The sequence below is a fragment of the Danio rerio genome, chromosome 18, assembly GCF_049306965.1.
Source record: "Danio rerio strain Tuebingen ecotype United States chromosome 18, GRCz12tu, whole genome shotgun sequence".
NCBI lineage: Eukaryota > Metazoa > Chordata > Actinopteri > Cypriniformes > Danionidae > Danio > Danio rerio.
Window position 1 is genome coordinate 24,241,209 of NC_133193.1, and position 23,792 is coordinate 24,265,000.

General features: G+C 35.6%; 1 protein-coding gene and 1 pseudogene across 3 annotated transcripts in view; one reads left to right on the forward strand and one right to left on the reverse strand.

Annotated features, from left to right (window-relative positions):
* Positions 1-23,792, forward strand: part of gnao1a (guanine nucleotide binding protein (G protein), alpha activating activity polypeptide O, a) — a 183,354-nt gene that overhangs the window by 55,823 nt on the left and 103,739 nt on the right. The gene's annotated exons all lie outside the window — the stretch shown is intronic.
* LOC108179979 (uncharacterized) lies at positions 7,923-13,550 on the reverse strand (annotated as a pseudogene).

Genomic DNA, 23,792 nt, shown 5'->3' on the forward strand with positions numbered 1-23,792 from the left:
TTGTTATATCTATTGTTCCATTGTTATATCTATCATTCTTTTGCTTTAACTATTGTTCTATCTATCATTTTATCATTTGATTGTAATTTCTTTATTTTGTTATATTGTTCTATCATTCTATCTTTTCATTCTAGCAATCACTTTTTCATTCTATCTATTCTTTGTGCATTTCTTCCTCCTTTTAAACCTTGAACTGACAATTCTAGCATCCCTTATTTGAAATATTTGAGTATTGTTATTGTTTTTAAGTCCAGGTTACCCTGCATTTTGGTATGCTCTCTGTAAAGTAGTTTGGTTTGCAGACAGCTTGTACCATTCCTCGGAATCGGAGGGGGGAAGGTTAGGCTTATTTATAGAATGTGTAAATTAATTTTGCGTGTGGCAGAACAAGAGCCCTTCAGAAGTATTAACAGATATCTATCCCAGCAGATTACACAACAGCCTCCATTTTAATTGAGACTCTTTTATGTCATGTCTCTGGTGCTTGGATTCAGTAAAAGGATGTGTCTGTCCCAGATCCCCCCGCTGTACACCTCATCTACACACGTCCCAAATTTAATTATTTTTGGCGAATCTTAATTACATATTAGGTTAATCAGTTTACTTCAGTTAATCTTTGCACTGGAAAATCTATCTATCTATCTATCTATCTATCTATCTATCTATCTATCTATCTATCTATCTATCTATCTATCTATCTATCTATCTATCTATCTATCTATCTATCTATCTATCTATCTATCTATCTATCTATCTATCTATCTATCTATCTATSTCTGTCTGTCTGTCTGTCTGTCTGTCTGTCTGTCTGTCTGTCTGTCTGTCTGTCTGTCTGTCTGTCTGTCTGTCTGTGCATTGATCTGTCTGTCTGTCTATTTCATTCTGTCATTCTGTTTATCATTGTATGTCTCATTCTATCAGTCTATCTTTCTGTTGTTTTATCTTTTTGTCATTCTGTTTATCTTTCTATCATTCTATCCACCATTGTATCTTTTTTTAACATAATGTTTTTGCTGGCTCATGCCTTATCAAGGTTGTGTGTACAATCAGCTAAGCATCAAAGGTCTGAGTTATAATTTACCCTTCAAGATGTGCATTAGCAAAGTTGGAAAGCCAATCAATGAAGTGGGGTGTGATGAATGTGTCTGGAGCTCTACCCAGCGCTGCCCTTGCCCAAACTGTGCTCCTGTCACTCTCTAGCAGATTTGTACTGTGCGCTCTTAATTGGTGAGCCAAAAATAAAGCAATCAGGAACAAACATCACCTCAGCCAGATGGTCCCCGTTAGTGGGCTAGCGAGCCGGCCACGTCTTCGGCATATGCCCAGCTCATTTATTACAACAGATACATCAGTCTTCGGGCTTGTGTGTTTAAGCATGAGATTGTACAAGTGCGGTTGTGATGTTTGCCCTTTAGTACTGTTATAACATTAGAGTTTACTGATAGACATCTTGGAAAAGACAGAGAAGGAAAGAGGATGTATTAATTTATAGCCACTTCTTACAATATCTGAATCTCTACAGATGCTTCTTTATAGAGTAATTGGTATATTCTCTCATTATTTCCTTATAGTGGCTCTAGTCATTCAAAGATCAGAGTTTAAATTGTTTAATGCAGAGTCAAGGAATAATGGCTCTTAGCAGCTGCAAAGGTTACACTCAATTCATTAAAGCTAGCTAGCATGGTGGATGTATAGAGTCTTACCACATATTTAATCTTGATATTAGTTTTAATTTTTAAATCCATTTATGATCAGATACAAAAAGGTATTTTTTTTGTTGCTGTTAAAATAAAGGGTTGACTTGAATTAAGCTGCTTTATGTCTACAAAATGGAAAATTTCATTTAAAAAAAGTCTCTCTTACAGTGTACAATACATAGGCATCACTGTTAACTAATATTAAGGCAAATATATTTATCAGATCTATTATCATCAGGACAAAAATATACAGTTTTATGGCCGGCATGAAATATTTAACGCCATTCCATTTTGTTTTTTGCTATTGTTATGAGATCACCATGGATGTAGTGCTATTGTTTTCCTATTCATTATTATTTCTATACCGCTGATGGTTTTCCTTGTGGTTTTTGAGCTTAGAGCCTCTGGGCCGGCTGAAAAGGAATAATGGCTTTGTTGAAAGTATAGCCAACACATGAATATTTACTTGCTCATCATGACACCCACATTGTAAACGCTACTGGAATACGGCTTTGACAACCAATTTGTTTGTTTTGCACTTGAGAAAGAAGAAGCTCCTGTTGTTTTCATTTTTTACAGTTACTTTACTGTTTGGTGAGAACACGAACCAAATTTCACTGTCCACCACTGTGAAGCTTTTTAGTAACACTGTATTAAAGTAGATGACCCTGGAAAATGCGCTTTAAAACCGACACAAATGGAAAAATGAGAGCATAAAATTGTAATATGAAATCGATTGGTGGCCATGAACTCGGCCCACAAAGCTCCCCAAGGATTTCAGGAATGTCTCATTTTGTTTAATAGAAGCACTGATATGTTTTATTGCTATTGAATGAAAACAGTTTAAACATTACTAAATAGAAATGCTATTCATACTGGAATATTTCTCAGACTTGGACGTAAGTTGATTGGTTGCTTGAAAATATACACCAATTAGACAATCTTAAGCTAATAATAGTAATCAATCAAGAAAAAAAAAGGGAATTCACCCATCCATAATCATTGCCTACACAGGTTATTGTTGATGCTGGATGAATACATCCTAATAAAAAATCTGCTACTTTTGTCATGCATAAATGAACAAAGTCGAAATATTCATAAGGAAACAAATAAGCTACATTTAATAAATCTTTGTTTAGGCCAGAAGGGATAATGGGTAAGACAACCTGGATTTTATTGGCCTATTAACACTCTAGTCTTTCCATGCATGTGCTGATTTCAGCCTAATTGACGTTGCAGAATTTCCAAATCGGGCCTCATTCAGAAATGCCTGTGTACTCATCCTATAAAAGCCAGGGCTTCGGGGCTTTTGGATTTGATTTGAATACGCTTTGACTTGTTTTCCAGAATTTCACCTCATGGCACCCTCAAAGACATCTTTGCGTTTGTTGCCAAGAATGACTCCTTCACATCATATGATCTCTCATATGAACGGCACGTCCAAAGTGGACATTCAGTCTAAAAACATGTTCATCGCTCCTTCCACTTTTGTTTGTCAAAGCCTTTTCAGGGCCAGCCAGAATAAACGAGTACAGATCTTCCACTGGAGAGGAATAAGGTTCAGTAGTGCTCTGGATTTATGCATAATTGGTGACTGGTGAAACTACCAGTACCCTTAATGAAATGGAACATCACTGGGAGATTGGGATTTAACAAATTTGGGGAGGTAACAGTAGCAGCACCTGGAGAGATGCTGTTTAGAACAGCACTGAATCACAGCTGAATCACAAATAGAGAAATGATTTCTTACACTTAGCCTCAAAATTGGCAGATTTTGCCAGATCTTGATGGCCCTTTGGGTGAGATTACTGTAGAGGCGAGAAAGGACCCCGTGGAAAATTGGAGGAGAAATAGCACATTATATTGCAGCGAGACCACTGTGATTGTTTGGTTTCCTGTGGTCACACTGTGGAACATCGTTTACACTTAAGCTCACATTGTTTGGTTGGGATCAGTGATGAAGCCTTACACCATTGATCTACTTTCCAACAGAAGCAGTGGTGAATAGTACGCTGATTCAGTCCTAATTTAAGAGTAAACTGTTTATTTCACAATATGAAATGGTTTTATTGAAAGTTTTAATTTTAGTATTACAAACTTTGAAACTGCATGTGCTCATTTCACATTTGCATTAGTTTGTTCTAAATATTCTTATTGTTGTACTGATGCCAGACATTTTATGTTATAAATATTATTGATGATATACATCCACACAGTTACAAGTAATGAGAGATATCAAGAGAAATAAATAAATTGATTGTAACAATAACTAAAAAGATTTTAGAAGTCGCAATCCAACACAAATGATTGGGAATTGAATCCAAAAATGTTTTTATTCCATAAACCGAAATACACAAGAAAATCTCAGTAGAACACAAACCACATGTTATAATGGCAATAACCAACTGTGAACTGAACAAAACAGGGAGTACTTATACACAGGACTAAATGAGTGAATGAACAAGACACAGTTGGACATAACAGGTAACCATGGTAACAAATAGGCATTAGGAATCACTAGTAAAATTACTCTATACACTTAGCACTATATATGCGCCATTGTATTCATGTATGAATTTTATTTTTTATTATTTTTTAATTATTTTTTATTAGTTTTTTTATTATTATTTTTTAAAATTTGTTATTTTGTCATTTAACAATTGAGTCCTTCCCCCTCCACTATGTTTTTTCTTCTTTTTTATTTACAATTTCAATTGATGGAAGATTGGCTGAGCTATTGAGTACATGTAATAAATTAAAAGTGAATTTTTTTTTTCTTTTCGGTTTCCTCCACAGTCCAAAGACATGCGCTTTAGGTGAATTGGGTAAGCTAAACTGTCTGTAGTGTATGTGTGTGAATGTAAGAGTGTATGGGTGTTTCCCAGTGTTGGGTTGCGGCTGGAAGGGCATCCGCTGCGTGAAACATATGCCGTATAAGTTGGCTGTTCATTCTGCTCTGAAGACCCCAGATTAATAAAGGGACTAAGCCCAAAAGAAAATGAATGAATGAATGAATGAAAATAATAGTTACATTATAACAAGGCCACCTTAAAACAAAGCCCTGAGACCCTGAGATTTTTCATGTTTTAATATTAATTTGTTAAAAAAGTAGTTCACTGAACAAAAATGCTATCATTTACTCATCCTTTTTCCAAATCTGTATATAGGGGTGTTCGGTTCCGGGTGTTTTGGAGTCGACTCTGGAATCGACTCCTTTTACATTCACTTAAAACAGCACAAGGATTAAACATTCTGTATCACGTCATGCTTTATACAATGTTACTGCGTCATTTGCAGCTTTACATTGTGCAGTTCTTCTCTGACCAGACAAAACCAATTTTAATCATCTGCAGTGAAAATACAATAGTTATCAGCCTACACTTTTTTCAGTGTATTTTAATTGTCTAGTTAGATCATTTAGCAAATTACATAGCAATCTTGGAAACAGAATGTTAAAACATCAATTTAGTATTAAAATGTTTAATGGAAAGATGTGTAGCAGTTCATTAACAAAGAAAACACTCCGAATGAGCCCAAACAACTTAAAAAATTTTAAAAATAGTCTAAATATCTTAATATAAATGTTTTATACTTGATTACTGGGTACGGAGTGAACAAAATAATCTTTCATTGTGTTCGGTCAGGCAAGGCATACCCCAAATCTGCAGTTGTTGATTTCTGTATTTTTTTTAACGGCAATAGGCGCTCCAGCCGATCAATAAACAAAATAGCTAGATTTTTAATTCAATTTTATAAAAAATTAAATACTAAACCCCCTATACAAAATGTTTAACTCAAATAAGTCATGCATGAACAAACCTAAAATAAAAATCAAAAGCATGACAGACTGTACCTCAAATATTGCTATAAAATTTTTGATTTTTAAATGGTACTTTTAAATAGCTTATTACTCTACTTTTAAATATCACTGTTTGTTTTGTAAAATGTGTTGATTGTAATTAAATAAGGGGATTGCATACGCCGGAAGAAAAAGAATGAGTCAGAACTATGAACACTCGACTATATTTTTATTTAAACATCCTCTTTTTAAAATTAAATTTTTTTGGTATAATTTGTATCTTAATTTTAATGTGTTTTATGTATTTTTTACTTCCATTTCATACCAGTTCAGCTGCTAAATTGCTTCTGTGGTCGATGTTGTCATTGTCAGTGTACAGTGCACCAGAGAATCCCCGATAAATGAACTCTGGACTGCCATGGGGTGCATTGGTTCCCAGCGAATGTATCAGGAATAAACAAGACATTAGTGGGCAACTCCGCTTACTGTTTTACAGATGGTGCCTGGCCGTAGTGATGTTCTGCTGAATCTCACTCTGGCTGTTTATGAAAGTAATATAGTGTGTATATGAGTGTCTTTCAGAAGAAATACGATAGTTAAGAGATGCTTTCCCTATTAAGGGTGAATGCAAACTCTTCACCATTTGCTTGCCATATATCAGATGGCTTGTGATGGTGTGTTCAGCAGGAAGTGAAAAACGTCCTTGGTGAGTTAGGAGCTTTCTCCCCCTTTAGGAGATAGAGATTTCTGCACTGCATCACTGTTCAAGCTGTCCTAAATCTCACAGAGGGAAAACAGCCAAGTATAAACTTCAAAGAGATGATATGACAATTGTAAAAAGCTATTCATACAGGGTAGATCATACACCATGTTCTAGACATGGACAAAAATGCACATCAGTCATCTGAAACGGTCATCTAGCAGATCGTTCAGTTAGACTGTGCATTGATTAGTTTCCTGTTGTAAATTGGGAATATTTAAGTAATGTTATTGCGGTCAATGAAACAGAAAGAGAAAGGCTCTCTGTCTGATGACAGTGTCGTCTTGACTCTTACTGTATTGAGATAATGGGTTCTTAAACAGGGAGTGAGGAGAAGGAAATGGCCAATATAACTGTGGTAATGTGAGAACGCCCATGTTAACTTGTTAGCACTCATCAAGTCTAAATGATTTTTTTTACAGTATGTGTTGGGATGTACAACGGATTTATCAAAAAGGAAAAATCATAAAACATGGTACTCAGTAGGTACTGCATTTGAGTTTGAATTTACTACACGGCTACATGTTAGAAAAGTATGTTCTATACAGTATGAATGAGAGTTGTATTAAGCTAATGATACTTGGACATACTACATTCGCCATTTGTCGTGATCACACCCACATCAGTCACGTTGCCTCACTCCCATTCATGAATTCTCCTGCGTGGCATCATGGGGTAGCTTAGTGTCAATCAGACTTCAGAATCTTGCCGGAAGTAGCAGGCAATCTGGGTACTCTCATCCGCATATCCACATTCTGTTTTTTGAATTCTATGAATTTGGACAGACTAGGCTCACATAATGTTGTTAACATACTATATAGTATGGAAGTATTCGATTTTGGATGCAGCAACAGTGACTAGGCGTGTAGCGATAACAGTTTTCACAGTATACCCCGGTTTGGAAAAGTCAAGGTATTAAAACCTTCAAAATTTTCTGTTATACTGTTCTTATGGCGTATGTATAATTTTTTATTATGTTTTTTTTTTAAAGTTTTTTTGGAACAACAGTATCTCTAGCAGAAAAGATATCCAAAGATGCCATTTTAAAATGTAAAGAAATCTGTGTTTTTAAAACTAAGGAAGACAGCAGAAGTCAGTAGCTTTTTCCATCCAGAAATGCGAATTAAATTTACGTGCAAAACTGGATTATTGCATAAAAGACATTCAAATAAAGTAGCGTTTCCATCTAACAAGTCAAAGAGAACAAAATATTCACTTCCTGATTAACTGGTGCCAAATATCAACAGTAAAAATGGAATTTGCGGCAGAATCTGCACAGCAAATTTTGAAGTGTTATTTTCACTCTCAAAGTGTGAAAATTAACACTTCTTCAGTGTTTATATAGGTCCACACTAAATCGAGTTAAATTTACACTTGAAAAAGAGTAACTTTTTTTACACTTACATAGTGCTAAAAAAAAAGCACTGTTAGTGTTAATTTAACACAGCGTTTTAAACTCCCTTTCCATATTTGCACGGAATTAATATGTTAAAACTACCCTCTCAGTGTTAATAGCTTAACACTTACAGTGCCCTTTTTTAACAATAATAAGGTTCATTGTAGTGTTCATATAGACCTAGGTTTTTATTTTAATGTATTTTAGCCATATAAATTGTTTTCTGCATAACAGAAGAGTGCATTGATCATTTAAAAAAAAAAGTCAAAACATTGTACAAGTTAATTTTTTTTATTTTTAACAATGCATCTTAAATGCAAGTTAAACCAACATAAACAAAAGGTACAACATATTCACTATTATCTGACCCATAGGAACTCTGCAGATCAAATGGCCTGTAGAACTTCAATTCACTTGCTTTTATAAGTTCACCCAACTCACAGTATCTCTGTACTTTGAATGCATGATGATGCTCTGAGAAATGTTCTGTCAAAAGCTTGTCAGCAATGAAATATACTGTGTTGTTAACTAAAAGTATTTTCCGAATTTGACTAAATACAGGAATTTCATTCTCAATTTCATTGCATATAAGGAGGTCCAGTCTATATTCAGTCCCATCAATCTTAACCCAGTTCATGGAACACATGCTTGTTTCTATGGGGTTTTGCATCATTCTAGCCAATTTCTCACCTTCATCAATTTCATTCCAACAGAATTTTTCATTGGGCCACACTCAACTTGGTTTAAAAGAGTTGTTTTCCAAAGATAGCCAATTGACATCTGATGATTTTTTGCAAGAGATTTTGTAACATTTGTGAAATTTTTTACCATATTTTTAAAAACTTTGTGTTTCGCCTCAAACCTCATACTCCACATGTGCACTAACGGACCAATTTTTCGAATGCAGGCAGGGTAATGCGTCATAAAATTATGTTTGGGCAGCAAGTTTTTGTGTGGGTACAACTCTTTAAATAATTCATGGTGTTCAGATATCAAATATTTTAAAAGAACAGTCATGCCTTCTGAAATGCTAGGGGAAAACACTAGATTTAAAATCTGAAGTAAGAGCAAAAGTAAAAGCCAATTCTTGTCTCCAATAGGGACAACATCACCAAATAGTAATGGAATGTTTTTGATAAGACAAAGAGCCTGGATAGAATTAAGTCCGATGCTATTTCCGCTGTGCTCCAAGTTCACTTTTGTAGGATGATTTTTTTTCTCTCCAAATATCCATAGTCAAATGAATATATCCTAGACAGCAAATCACTTTGGATTACAAATTTTTCAAACAGATTCTCAAACAGCAGTTTCATTTCAAATTGTGCAACTCCTTCAAGGAGATCATGCATCACATCAACAGAATAGTTGTGGCACACATGAAAATACCATAAACTTTTCAGTGTTGAGGTTCTTTTGAGGCCATGTGTTGACTTGAGTTGAGGGTCAGATTCCAACTCTCTGCAGGTCTGTTCATAAACGGCACGATCACGCAAAACAACCCTATGATCATCCTCACTGTAAACAAACTGCACATCATCTTTTTTAGTCAAACATAAACGACAAAAGTAGTGGCCACTAAAAGATTCTGTAAAACCAAGGATTGAGTGCATCCCCAAGTTGTCTCCAGTGACTTGACATATTGTGCCATAAACTCTTCTTGTGGATATTGGCAATTCAATACCATCTGTCTCTAGTATCTTTAGGTCTCGAATCAGTGGTTCCAGGATTGGATCAAACCCATACTTTTTCACATCTTGTGCATGAAACAGAGCTATCAAATGTATATTCATGAGTCTTGAATTCACTTTTGGCGGCAAATTTCTCACTACAAAATAAAGAGCACCAACTTTGTGTACACCACGTTTAGAGCCTAGCGGGTTTGCGGTTTCAAATTCATCAAAGTACACCTGGATCTGTAAGGCATTTGGATATTTAGAGAACAATGGATGATTATGGAAGTAACTTCCATCACAAAAGTCTTTAAAATGTGATGTCTGTCTTCCTGTAAATTCCTTTAGCAGTTTACATACATCTGCATTTTGACACATGAATTTCAGCGTTTCCAAAATTGGGACATAAACATATGTGTCTTTTACTGGGACCTGATCATAACATCTTGTTGTTTTGTTTCTCCTATTGTCATATCTCATGCCAAGCATAATTTCTACAGGATCAACAACACCCCATTTGTCAGTAAAATAACTAGCTCTTTTAGTTTCCGTGTTAAACAGGGTAAAGGGGTTTTCAAATTTACCCATACTATTTTCGACTGCACTGTAGTTTGGCCACAATAGATGCACATATATCTGCCGTCTCTCTCCTTGAAACAGTGAAACTATTCTCAACAGTCTCAATGAGATCAACTTGGGGATCACTCTCTCCAACAAACAAAGAACTTGGTTGATCGGGACTAACATTTTGCGCTAACATTTCACCGGAAGGTGAATTACATGCTGCACTAACATCAGTAACATGAGTGCTGTTTAAATGCTTTCGAAAACCCAGAGTATGTACAGAACTGTCTACAACAGCCTTCCTGTGCACATAACAACTTAAACTTCAGTGAAGGATAAAAACTGTGTGAGAGTCTTAAATGAGAAATCAAAGAGGTGCAGCTTGCATGCAAGCTTTGGCAACAAAAACACTTTAACATTTAGTTTAAAAGCTTTGCACGCAGTTCCTTTACCCTGGGTGACTCGCTGGTAAGTCCAACATCGATGTTGTAGACTGTAGTCTGCAAAAAGGTAAAGATGTTGACAAGTGCTTCCTCATACGTCAAGTTGAACACGTAGTGGATTTTAAAGAGTTCATCAACGGCACTCAAGGAGCTGGTTCCTGCACAAGGGATGAGATGTTTGTCCATAACCACATAGAAATTGTCGATCCTCCCTTTGATCCTTCCTGTTCCAAGTAGATATGGCTGGTGGCCTTCCCTCTTACTGAGATGGCCTTCAATACTGGTGCAAGACTGCATTAAAACAAAAACAATAAATGCAGGAAACCAGTTAGGAAATTTTAATTCAACTTTTGTTAATAAAAAAAAAAACACACTAAATATAAAACAAAACCACAAAAATAACTTCACCCAAAGTGCAAAAAAAAAAAAAAAAGTGTCCATATGCCTCATTGTGTAGTGGTGTAAAACAAAATTATTATTTTTTTACTACAAAAAAAAAAAAAAATTTTGAATACACCAAGTCGATCCAAGATATAACTGACTGTCTTCATCACAATCTAAACGAAGAATTGTGTGAAAATCCAAGTGCTGCAAGTTAACAGCATTCAAGTGTATGCACACATTTTTATAAGTTTAAAAAATGTAAGTGTGACATTTTGATTAACAAAACTAAAAATAAAAATTAAAAGACTTAAAGTGTTGTGAATTTTACCTTATGGAAATGCACAAGTCTTTCAACAGCCTCTGTTGGACTAATCTTAGTCCTCTTTCTCCCTGAAGAAGGAGGCAGGAGATGCAACAGGAGTAGGACAGCTGACATATCACTATCCCAGTCTGAATGAATGATGGTAAAACAAACATTAACAAAGAACATTAATATTACAATAAAACATGCACACACGTTCTTAAGGCCCCCAAATAAAAAAGAAACTAAAGCAAATTTCAAACTACAAAATCCTCAAATTGTACCATTTTCAGATCCTTGTCCCTCTGCTGAATTAATAAGACCATGAATTTCTGCAGTTGAAGTTAGAGATTTGGCCTCATTGATGATCTTGTGCTTAAAGGGGTCTCCCATCTCTCAAGCAACTTGTTGGATGTTTCAGCATTGAACAGCAAACCAAAGTCTTGATTTATCTAAAAAAGAAGATATTAGATTAGAAGCTGACTCGTCACACTTTAGATTCTAACACCATATATTTTTTGTTGCTTGATAAACTTATAAGTCATGATCATGCACAAATATTAATGTTTTTGACATAGTTCTAATAATTACTACAATGATGTTTAAGGGGTAAGTGTTAGCATGTATCAAATCTGTGACTAAGGCCAAATAGCAATAATGTGCAGAATAAATTTACACTTGATAAAAAAAAAAATATATTAACACTCATTAACACACAAACCTAAAAATTATTCATATTTACCAATCCTTTCACATCCAAAAATCTTGGAAAGATGTTGAGGATGTCAGCTGATTTTTTAGGATCATGCACCAGGTCTTGTCTATGCTTAAAGGTTTCCTTCATTTTTAGCAAAACTTCACTTTCATCAGCTGTGTGGACAAGGAAAGAAATTGCCTCCCTGCATGCATCCCCTTCAAGTTGTTGCCCAGTGTCTATCCTTCGTTTGAGACTTGGTCCTCCAACTTCAGATATCTCCAAGCGAACACGTTTTGGGTTCTTCCTTGATAAAGTTTTAAGGCGCCAGGCGATGAAACCTGTTCCCTTTTCTGGATCGTAGAAATGTTCCTGTAAGAGACAAGAAAAAACATTTAAGATCTGTATAATCTTAACATAATATATAATACAACATTTAATTGTATGACATAAAACACTAAATAAAAAAACCCACAAACCTTTAAATATTTAAAACAGATGAACATGTTTGTGTTAAGTATACTAATACAAATTCTTACATAGCCTTTTGCTGAAAACGGGTCTCTCAGGCTGGGAAAGAGAGAAATAATGCCCAAGGCATAAGTCTCCCGTTGCTTGCGGGTGGGAATTCTCCTAAAATTCAGTAAAATACTTGATTAAGGACAGTACTTAACCTGCTAAAACAATGTTTTAGTGAAATCTTACCCATGAATCTCTGTCATGTGACTGACAACAATATTAACCAGTTGCCGTCTAGTGCTGTGCTTTAAAGTTTTTGTGGCCTTGTATTCGTCAAGCACTTCATCACCACCAGATTGCTTTTCCAAAGCATCTTGGACAATCTGATAAAGTGACCACAAAATGTAATATTTGTGAAATAATAAAAGAGAATTTTTATATGACCAAATTAACTATAACAAACAACATATGCATATACCCGTTTTGCCCTTTCAGCATCTACCATCAAGCACCTGCTGGCCCTTGTCATTTGATTCTGCATTGTTTGCTCTGGATCATCATGATCCGTAGAAGAGAGTGAAACTGTATCAGTACATGTGCTGGCTGTTGATGATCTTGTGGGTGAAATCACTGAAAAAAAATTTATAAATTACCCTTTACAGTATATTTCTTTTATATTTCCTTAAATCAATATACCTTTTATTTCTATGTTTTTTTAAACAGCGCTTTACAAATAGCCTTTACTGTATAGTCATTCTAAATGTTTTCTTCCTACATTGTGGTTTAGACAGACTATTTTGTCCAACTTTTCATCACTCGGCATAGTGTGAACTCAAACTGTTAGGTTCAAATATTAAACCAGACAAATACATGACAATATTCAAGAAATATATAAAAATCCTTAATTTCTGTACACAATTCACTGTACAGTAGGCTCTTCTATGGGTTTTCCAGTTCTCTTTTAGGTCTTTCTACTTAATTTTCCCTGTTCTAAACCATAATATTGCAAAATAGAGGGCTTTAAAAAATGTCCAGAAATTTATTGAATATTTACCCTCAGGCAGGCCAGCAGACATATTTTCTTCCAAACATCTTACAGTCAAGCATACATGTGGACTGCTTTCCATTAACTCGTGGAAGATGTCCTCTTCTACATTAGTGTCCGTGTCATCAAAAACTTGAAGATCTGCAGTTGTTGGTAATCCAAATTTGCTTTTCACTGAAAAAAATAAATTATAGACTCAAGACTTTAATAAGCACAATTCTGAACTACACAATTTTAAACTTACCTTCACTGAGAAAATATTGGAATGTAAAATCAGTAAGCAATTTTACATATTTTTTTCACTCCTTGATATTGAACTTTCACCAACATGATGGAAGCTGTACAAAATACATATTATATCACTTAATTAACCAAGAGAACCCATCTCACAAATTAGACATTAGTAAAATTAAATCACTTTAATTTCAATGTGATATAGAAGCTGGTGTTATTATGATTAGTATAGAGAACACATAACAGTTTTTTTAATCAACATTAAATTTTTTGATTGATTTTTGTTTTGTTTTTTTTTTTTTGTATTGAGGGTTTTGAATACAATGTATAGTTAGACATTACAGTTAGCAAAGTAGCAGTATAGAAAAATTATACGTCTACAAAAGCACATTGATTAAAAACACGAGAATAACAAAGTTAACTCTAACTTTAAAGAGTTCTTACAGTTCTACTTACAAATGTCCGCTCTTCATGCAAAGTAATATTATATTGAACAGCATCACTTTTGCATATGTATACTATGCGACTACCTTAAAATCGAAAACCGGTGGCTCTCGTTCGTCTCTTCTGAGTTTAGCTGCTTCGATCGTTCTCACTGGAGCTTAGCTTCCTCTTATGGCGAAGATATCACTACTCGACTCGTGCTCATCATTATCAGTCCTTTTCACAACAGTTCTGTCAGTGTATTGTTACAGTGACTGAATAAATCGAAATACTGTTTTACCTTCAACCAGACGGCGTGTCAGAAAGGTTATAAAGTAAGCAATTTGTGGATTAGTGTTTACCGAAAAAGCGAGCCGTTCAAACGAATCCGTTCGGTTAAGTGAACTGAATCAACCGGTTGAAAAGACTCATTTGTGCACCTCTATCCCCTTTTGCTAACAATCGCGACTAACTCTTTTACAGCGAGTGTATTTTTGCGTACAAATCGAAATACAATTTTACTTTTAATCAGACAGAGTCTCAGGTTATAAAGAGAGCGATTTGTGGAATCGTGGAATTTTGTGGAATGAAGTGTTTAATGTTACCGAATAAGCGAGCCGTTTTAAATGATTCAGTTCGATTAATTAAACTGATTCGATCGGTTCACTAATATGAGCCGGTTAAAAAGATTCATTTGTGATCCGGCTAACCCCTCTTGCTAACAATAACGTCTGTTTTTACAGCGAGCCTATTTTTTTACATCTGTTTTAAATGTAATATGAAAATCAAATCTGTTCACTTGAAACGTCTATTCGCTGTTTCATGTAAAGCACCAAAGAAAGCGAGTGCATGCTGCCCGCGACTCCATGCGGCTCGCGCCACAAATCACACTGAACATGAATAATTTAGTTCATTAACTTGTTACACCGAAGCTATGAAGTTCAACAAAGTCTTCACAGACGCCGCTTAACAGCAATTTTTAAATAAAGTTAAATTCTAAACTACATAGGTTTGGAGAATGTAAGATTAACAGTGCTAACGTTAAATGCTAATTTTTCTGGCGATTCTGCGTTCATTTCTAGCGCACGTAGTCTAGCCACAACAAAGGGAAACACTATGACAGTTAACGTTAAATTAACAGGTTAAATTAAGTATAACCGCAAATTTCTAAAAACGCAAAACCCCGAATCAAATGTAAAAACTGGTTTAAACTGTTAAATGTTTGTCTTTACCTTTATTTTCCTGCTAACCAACTTGTCTCGTGGCTCCCGTGATTGTCTGTAGTGTAAAAATTGACAAGTGGTTAAAGTTAGAACTTGAAAACCCGGTTAGAAAATGTACAAATGCTAGTTAAACATGAAGCAAGTGTAGAATTGTATTGAATATTAGTGATAAAATAAATTGTATACCTGTTTGAAAACTGTTCTCCATGTGCTGTCTGCCATTAATCAAAAAGGAAGTAAAGTGAAGCGACCGGAAATGAAAATAGCACTTATCTAGTGTCAATTATATTAACTCGCTGTAATAACACATACTCTGACCACAGAGTTACACTGCAGGTGTTTATGTCATGTAAATCAACTCAACAAGTAACACTTTTTAACTCAAAAAATTTAACACCTTAAAAACAACTCAAAACAACACTGGAAATTTTGCTGTGTGCGTACATTTTTTCTTTATTTAATGTGCCTCAAAACAAATACCATAATACAATAAATGTGTAGTGGCGTTTCATGAGATACGGAGCACAGAGGCTCTTGACAGTTCTGGAGGTAATTAAACATACAATAACACTAATAGTGAAATGGTTATGGCATTTTAGAATGACCCACGTGTGCAGAGTTAGTCCTGTGCGCTTGCGGTTTTTTTAGTTACTTCTTTGGTTTGGTGCGTTTATCTGATCGTTACTATTATTCAAAAGAAGGTAATGATTCGCACTCAATTACTTCGTACTGTTTTGATTTAACTTTTTCTTAAAATGTAAGAAAAAGTGAAAATAAAAACAGTACGAAGTAATTGAGTGCGAATCATTACCTTCTTTTGAATTTTAGAATGATCAAAACAACTTTTCATTCATTTATTTTTTTTTGGCTTAGTCCCTTTATTAATCCAGGGTCGCCACAGCTGAATGAACCGCCAACTTATCTAGCATGTTTTTACACAGCAGATGCCCTTCCAGCCGCAACCCATCTCTGGGAAATATCCACACACATTCACACTCTACGGACAATTTAGCCTACTCAATTCACCTGCACCGCATGTCTTTGGACTGTGGGGGAAACCGGAGCACCCAATGGAAACCCACGCGAAGGCAGGGAGAACATGCAAACTCCACACATAAACGCCAACTGAGCTGAAGTTCAAACCAGCGACCCAGCGACCTTCTTGCTGTGAGGCGACAGCACTACCTGCTGCGTCACTGCCTCGTCCTAGGGTTAACATATAATATATATATATATATATATATATATATATATATATATATATATATATATATATATATATATATATATATATATAATATACAATTTAATAATAAACATATAATATAATATATAATAATAGTAATAATTAATAAAATATAACAAAACATATGAAAATGAATACTTTTCTTTAAAGTTACAGCACTTTTTTTTTGTCTTGGCTGATACTTATGAATTGTATCGTCATGAATATCATTATCACAATAAATACTGCAAAATATTGTGATATATTTTTAAGTCTATATCGCCCATTCCTAGTTCTGAATCCCCTTTTATCTTTAGTCAGTCTCTGCTTAGTAACCTGGATTTTACCTAATGTCATTTAGTTTTAGTGACGCTAGTATTGAACAGCTTCTTGTGGATTGCCAGATGTTTTCAGAAGCATCCTCTCCCCTGGGCCTCCTGAGGACATTGTGTCACTCACTCCATTCTGTTAACATCTTACAGTAATGTCCATGCCATGAAAGCACCTCGACCCGTGTGTCTCAGTGGAGTCGAGCTGTTTTGCGTGCCTGGAAGAGCAGCGCACACCCACCTTCCCCCACTGCCATCTTGTCCTTGCGCCAGGCCTGGCAAGTCATTGGGAAACAGCGCTGTGTGCTGAACTGGACTAATCCCCCCAGAAAACAGCTGAGCCTCCACCAGCCCGGCTCTTAACCGGAGCTGACAAGACAAGGGGCCACAGTGCTGTTTCAATGAAGCTGCCTGCTTCACACACACACACATACATGGATACCAAGGCCTTGGCAGGGCTTCAGACAAACTAACAAGGGGTTGAAGGGATGTGAGGAATGGGGGTGAAAGGCGAAAAAGAGGGATAGGGATGGTCAGTTTTTAGAGGCTGACTAGTTCATGTATATTTTTGAAGTTCTAAATTAAGGATGGATTATTATGTGTAACTTTTTGTGTTAGCATGTTGGGTCATCTCCTATTGTGATTGTGATAGTGTGACAACCTTGGATAAAAAAAAACATGGTTTCGCAGTATCACTGTATTGTAATTACTGCTCTAAAATATTCATTCATTTTCTTTTCGGCTAAGTTCCTTTATTAATCTGGGGATGCCACAGCGGAAGGAACCGCCAACTTATCCAGCGTATTTTTTACGCGGAGGATGCCCTTCCAGCCACAACTTATCACTAGGAAACACCCAGACACTCTCATTCACACTTTTACACTACGGACAATTTTAGCTTACCTAATTCACCTGAATACCACATGTCTTTGTACTTGTGGGGGAAACCGGAGCACCTGGAGGAAACCCACATGCAAACCCCACACAGAAATGCCAGCTGACCCAGCCGAGGCTCGAGCCTGCGACCTTCTTGCTGTGAGGCGACCACACTACCTGCTGCGCCACCGTGTCACCCTGCTCTAAGATATGTGCTTTGTAAATGTCTGAGTAAAAATAGCATCTTTTTCCCCATTGAACACAATATATTTTATTTTAAAAAACATTTAAAATATTTTGAAACAGTAGCTTTGGTGTGAAGGGTCCTTTTTGCTGGAGATACTGTTGCCCTAAAAAAAAAAAAAAAATTGACTCAAAAAAAAAAAAAAAATGTACATGTACCGTAGGAATAAAATAAAAAAAAAATCTGGTGATTTTAAAACCTTGACTTTTCCAAACCGCGGTAAACTTTGAAACCGGTTATTGTCTCATGCCTAGCCAGCTCACAGTGCTGCAGATGTTTTCATCAGAACGTTATGAGTATATTGTTTATGCGAAATCCAGGTTTTGTGGTGTGCTCTTCAGTATAATAATTAAACCTTGAAGATGAGACTTGAACTAGGGCTGTGTGCCATGGTGATGTACGTATATTGGCAGTGTATTTTGTATGTTTTTTACACTATTTACATCCCCAGAAAAAAAAAAAACCTTTTAAAGTGTATGAACAATTTAACTGAATGTAACCATAGAGGCTGTGCTAGGCATTATGTGCAAAAAAGTGATAAAATCACGTGGTATTCTAACTCTAGAATGAAAATAGTGCAATAAAAACAAAAGTATTATTTTTTTAATTAGAATTGCCAAAGTATTTTGATTTATAATCAATAATTGTTTTGATTATTGCGTTACTAAATCACTCGCGCTTGATGCTTCTTCCGTGTGGTGTGAACACAGCAAACCCGACAGAACAAATCTAAACTTTTTTTTATTAAAGGAAACAAATACATAGGCATGTAAAAAAATAATTCTTTTTTTATATGTAAAGAGTTTTGTGTATTGCTGTACTTCCTGTGTGTATTAAGCAATATGACAGCATTTGGACCACATAGGCACATAACTAACTTGCTGTGCGCTGGACTTTAGACCAGCTTTTAGTTGGTAAATAGCTCGGTCAGTTCCTCAAGATAGCAACGTGCCAACACTGGACCTTAACACACCTCCTTTCTAGACAGGCACACTCATGAGTACACAAAGTGGCACAAACTGATTTGCTTTTTAAATAATGTGGTGCAAAACAGGAAAATTATAGTTGCGCTGGTCTGAAAAACAAATCGCAACACATCTTGCACCTTATTGCGCCAGGTGTCTGATAGGGCCCTCCGTCCTTTTAGGTTTCTGTTTGTCAAACCTTTTTTTAATGAAATCAACACTGGATGAATCTATAGACATGTATCCAGTGTTACACTTTGAAAGGCCATGTGTTTGACTTTGTGTTTATTAGCACATATCTGTATGTATTGTTCTGGAGCTTGAGGATTGTAATGCATTTGTCTTCTTGCTAAGTTCCTCATACAGCATCTTCCAGCCATAAGAGAGTTAGACGGAGCAAATGAAATTGGTGTTAAATCAAGATGGAGGACTCTTAATGTGTGTTCTGCATGAACATATATAATGCAGTAGTCTGTCGCTGGCTTGTATAGGCTAAATATAAAACAAGTGCGTCATGAATGAGCCTTCACTCCTCAGCCTTTATCAAAAAACCCTAAAGATAACTCTAAAACTGTTTTTTTTTTTGTTTTTATTTCAAGTGTGCAAGTCTTTGTGTGTGCTCAACCGAGAAATGCTGGGATTTAAAGTTGGTGACAGATGAAAGATGCAAATGCAGAAATACACAAGCCCTGTAGTACTAAAGAAGTAAGATGGATGGACAGGTAGTTGAGACTGCAGATAAAAGAGCTGCTCAGCCCAGTGATGATGAGCTGATAAGACGAGTTCAATAGCAACGCTGTCCTCCTCTGGATTGCGTGTCTCGAGGTGGATGAAGCTGAGCTGTGATGGGACTGCCAGCATTTGGGGCATCTTTTCATGCAGGAGCTTTTTTGCTCAAACTCTCTAGCATGTCCCAGTTTTTGCTTTGTGACGTGTGCTTCCCCAACCCCCTCTTTCCCCCCCTTTTTTTCCTCTCAGTGCATGTCCCACCAGAACTGACTGGGAACGATAGTTTTGCTGGTAGCTCTGAATAATACAGAATGTTTGCATTTATAATTGATGATTTGGGCAGGAATAGGACTTGACCGAGTCGTGCTTGGCTTTGTGATGGGAAGTGTGTACTGGGGGGGAGGCTTGGGCTTTAGGGAACACAACAGATTGGGACAGTATATAGTTACATTTTCAATGTGTTGGAGCAAATGGACACATTTTAACAAAGTGGCTTGCATACAGTACACATCTAGTCTGTGAGTCTCATAATGTACAAAAATAGCTACTGATACTTTTTCATTTTTTTGTAAAACTAGTGTCATTTCCTGTTGGACACTTTTTTCACAGCCATATAGTCTTTCACCTCACACTAAATGAAACATTTCAAAATCCATTTGTCTTGTTGTCGGAAGTAGTGCAATCATGTGAACCGCTCAGGAATAGAAAGGGCTCAAGCTCACTGTTGGCTGCTTGTTGTACCATATACAGTGCAGAAAACATCACTGAATATAATCCACAGTGAGGGAAATATGGATTGAACGCTTCACCATTTTTCTCAGAAAACATATTCCTAAATGTGCTGTTGACTTGAAATTCACACCAGATGTTGATAACAAAAAACAAAACTAATTAGTTTACTAATTATGTTATATGTAATAAAATAAAAAAAAACAAAGAGAAAAACACATGAAGAATGGAAGGTGAAGAAAGGCAGTGAAAGTCCAAACAGCAGCTGAGATCTTTTTGTAGTTATTCAGCAACCCTCTGCTCTTCATCAGTGTAAATTAATATTAGCTGCTTCAGTCCAACATGTACATGTTCATCAGCAAGATAATGAAGATGAAACCAGGGTGGACATTTAGCAAAACACAGCTGATGAAACTCTCAAATGCTCGCAGAGAAAGTAAATCAATCCGTGGAATGGCCCAGCAAATCACATGACTTGAATCCAATAGAAAATGCAGAATAAAGATCAAATATGATAGATGAGACGCACAGAACCATCAAGATTTTACACTCGTAAACGTAACGTTAGTGAAAAATTACACCTGAGCAATGCATGTAACTTCTTTTTTTATATGAGAGGCGTCTTTAAGTTGCCATTACCGAAATCACCTTTTGTATAAAGTATTAAATATGTTCAGTAGTTCAGTACTTTCTCATTGTGTCGTTTAATTATTATTACATATAACAATTGTTTATTTTATTATTATTATTTTTTAAATGTTTGTATTGTTTGGGATTTTACCAAAATCTGGTTAAATTTTATGTCAGCAGCTCCTTTACAAATATTATTCCCAAGACGTGTTCAATACTTATTTCCCCCACTGTAGTTGTTATTGAATGATTGCATTGCGCCACGTGAGTCCACACTCAAACAAAAAGAAAATGTTTTTTTTACTTGTTCAAACTGCTTAATTAAAATGAGCTGAAACAACACAATTCTTGAGATTTCATTGGGACAACTTAAATTTTTAATGCTCTATCCACATAAATTTGTTTAAAGTTTTAAGTTAACTTAATCAATTTGTGTTGGGACAGCATGAATGAATTGTGTGGAACCCTGCATTTGAACCCTACAGTGCAGTTAGGAAAACCATAAGCTAGAAATTTTTTATTATTTATTATTTTATTAGATGGTCTATGTTAAGCTGCTTCGACACAATCCACATTGTAAAAGAGCTATATACATAAACATGAATTGAATTGAATAGATGCATACCACACGCATAAATGCAAGAATTTAATGCACAGTCAACTTGTTCTTGAGTATTCATAGACTGGATTGGATAATTCAAATATTGAAGATGTTTATATGTAGAGAATGTGTGTAGTGGCCCATAGAAACAGCAGCCAATAAAAGCATGAAGCAGCACAAAAGCAGCAGATCAACCATTATGCCACAGTCAACCACTTCCGGTTCTTCCGATTATGATCATGTAGGTAAAAAGTATTGCCGTTTTATTATACTAAATACATTTTAGGCTTTTGTTATAATGTTGCAGTCAAATAAAACACAACGTACTACAGTGTCTTTTGTTTTTTCCGTTTTTAATCTTGAAATCAAGGGTCAGAGACATTGTTAGCATGGTGACAGGGCAGTTTGTGTCAATAGCTAAAACTTGCTTATTTCTGTGGATTGAAACATTCTTCAAAACATTTAGGATAATGTAAGTACATAAATCAGTAACATACATGAACACTGCTCTACTTGTTTTGGATATTTTAATAGAAAATTCCATTAAAACACTAAATGATAAGAACAATACATTTTACATGTACAATATTTTACATGTACAATTGCTTTATCAATTGAGGTTGAATGCTTTTTATAAGTTTACAACTCCCCAAGTCAAGCTTGTGCATTTATTCATTGTGTATCTATTTATGTAGTAAAAGGATAATGGTTCCTAATGCCAGGCCATTTCAGTCTTTCATTCTGACTGATAGTAGTTGTTAGTGAATTAAGTATTCTGTTGTGGATTGTTTTTGTCCCTGTGGATTTAAAATGAACAACAAATTTTAATTTTAAGTAATAAACGTTAAAAAAAGGAGGTAAAATATAGTTTTAAAATAATTCAGCTCCTGAGAAAATCCCTGTCCAGGTAGCTCTGGATGCTTTGAGGTTCATTTTACTTAAGAGAAGACGACTTTGATCCCTGTCGCTGCATAAAACATTTAGTGACCAGCGAACATTAGCCTTTCAAAACAGAATCAGAAATGATCAGCAACGACTTGCCTGATGTCAAGTCTCTTTCTCTCTTTCAGTTGCTCAGTGTTCCTCAATCTATTTCCCCTTTACTTAAATAGACAGTTATTATCCATCAATTTTTCATTGTTGAAATTATAATGTAGTTCTATGTTGTTCAGCATTTGACATAAATTCTGCAAGGATGTTTTTTTCGATGTCTTTGGCTTTTAGACCAGGGCTGTCTCTGCATGTGTGTATGTATCGATATGATGTGTTCAGTGTTCTCTTGTAATGCTTGACCTCTATTTTGAGTTCTTGGCCTCTAGCCAGTTTAGGTCAAGCATTAAGCTTTATTTTTCTTGAAATTTTGCTTTTTTGGAAGTATCATCAGACATTTGGAAATTTTGAAACTTTCAAATAGTAGAGCTATTACAGAATTTTTTTGTATCACGAGTTGGTATGTAGCATGATGTTTTGGTTAATTTGAGTGCAGTAATGGCAAGTGTTTTTCTTCGAATCACCATAATATTTATATAATTCACCTTCAGAATTCAAAAATTCTGTAATAGCTCTACTATTTGAAAGTTTCGAGCTTGATAATATTTCCAAATGTCTGATAATATTTCCAAAAAAGCTAAATCATGCTCTATCACTTTTGTCACCAAAGAAGATGTTTTACTCTATTAGTTTTTATCACAGACATGGAGAACAGGCAATTGCTATTTTAATTCCATATGAAAACAGATTACTGTTTTTGCAATTTCTTCTAGTGACATTATAGTGGGCTAGAAATTTCTCGCTTTACCTTTAAGGCATTTTGCTGTGTGTGGTTGATTCAGCAAAGTTTAATGGTCCTTGGCCTTTTGCTGTTGAAAGAAATGAAGAAATCTGAGTCAGTGCTTTGTCCAGTCTTCTCTCTCTCGCTCGCTCTCTGGTTCTGCTAGTTTTTTATTGCTCTGGTAAAAGTGAGATACTACATAAAGCTACTCCTAAATCTTTTGCTGTAGTTTGCAGGCGGCTTAGATTTACAGAGGTTTGTGTGAAGTGTTGCACAGCTTGCATGGAAAAAGGTACGGTGTATTTCATTAATCTGTTACTATTTGCACTGCATCAATGAGTCAAATGACTCATGAAACATGCAAGTGTTGTTCAAGATGCCTATAGACTGCTGCCTTCTAATGCACCATACAGTAATCATATTGGACCCCCATACACGATTGATTTGGAATACTTTACATAGGTAGTAACTCCACGCACTACAAAAATAGCAGAAGAAATGACTCATTTCAAGGGTTTACTCATTTTAGGTTAAAGTTACCATGATGCTAAGCTAACAGTGCAGTATTCAAAGAGAAAGCAGCAGTCAGGTTTCCGAAGTA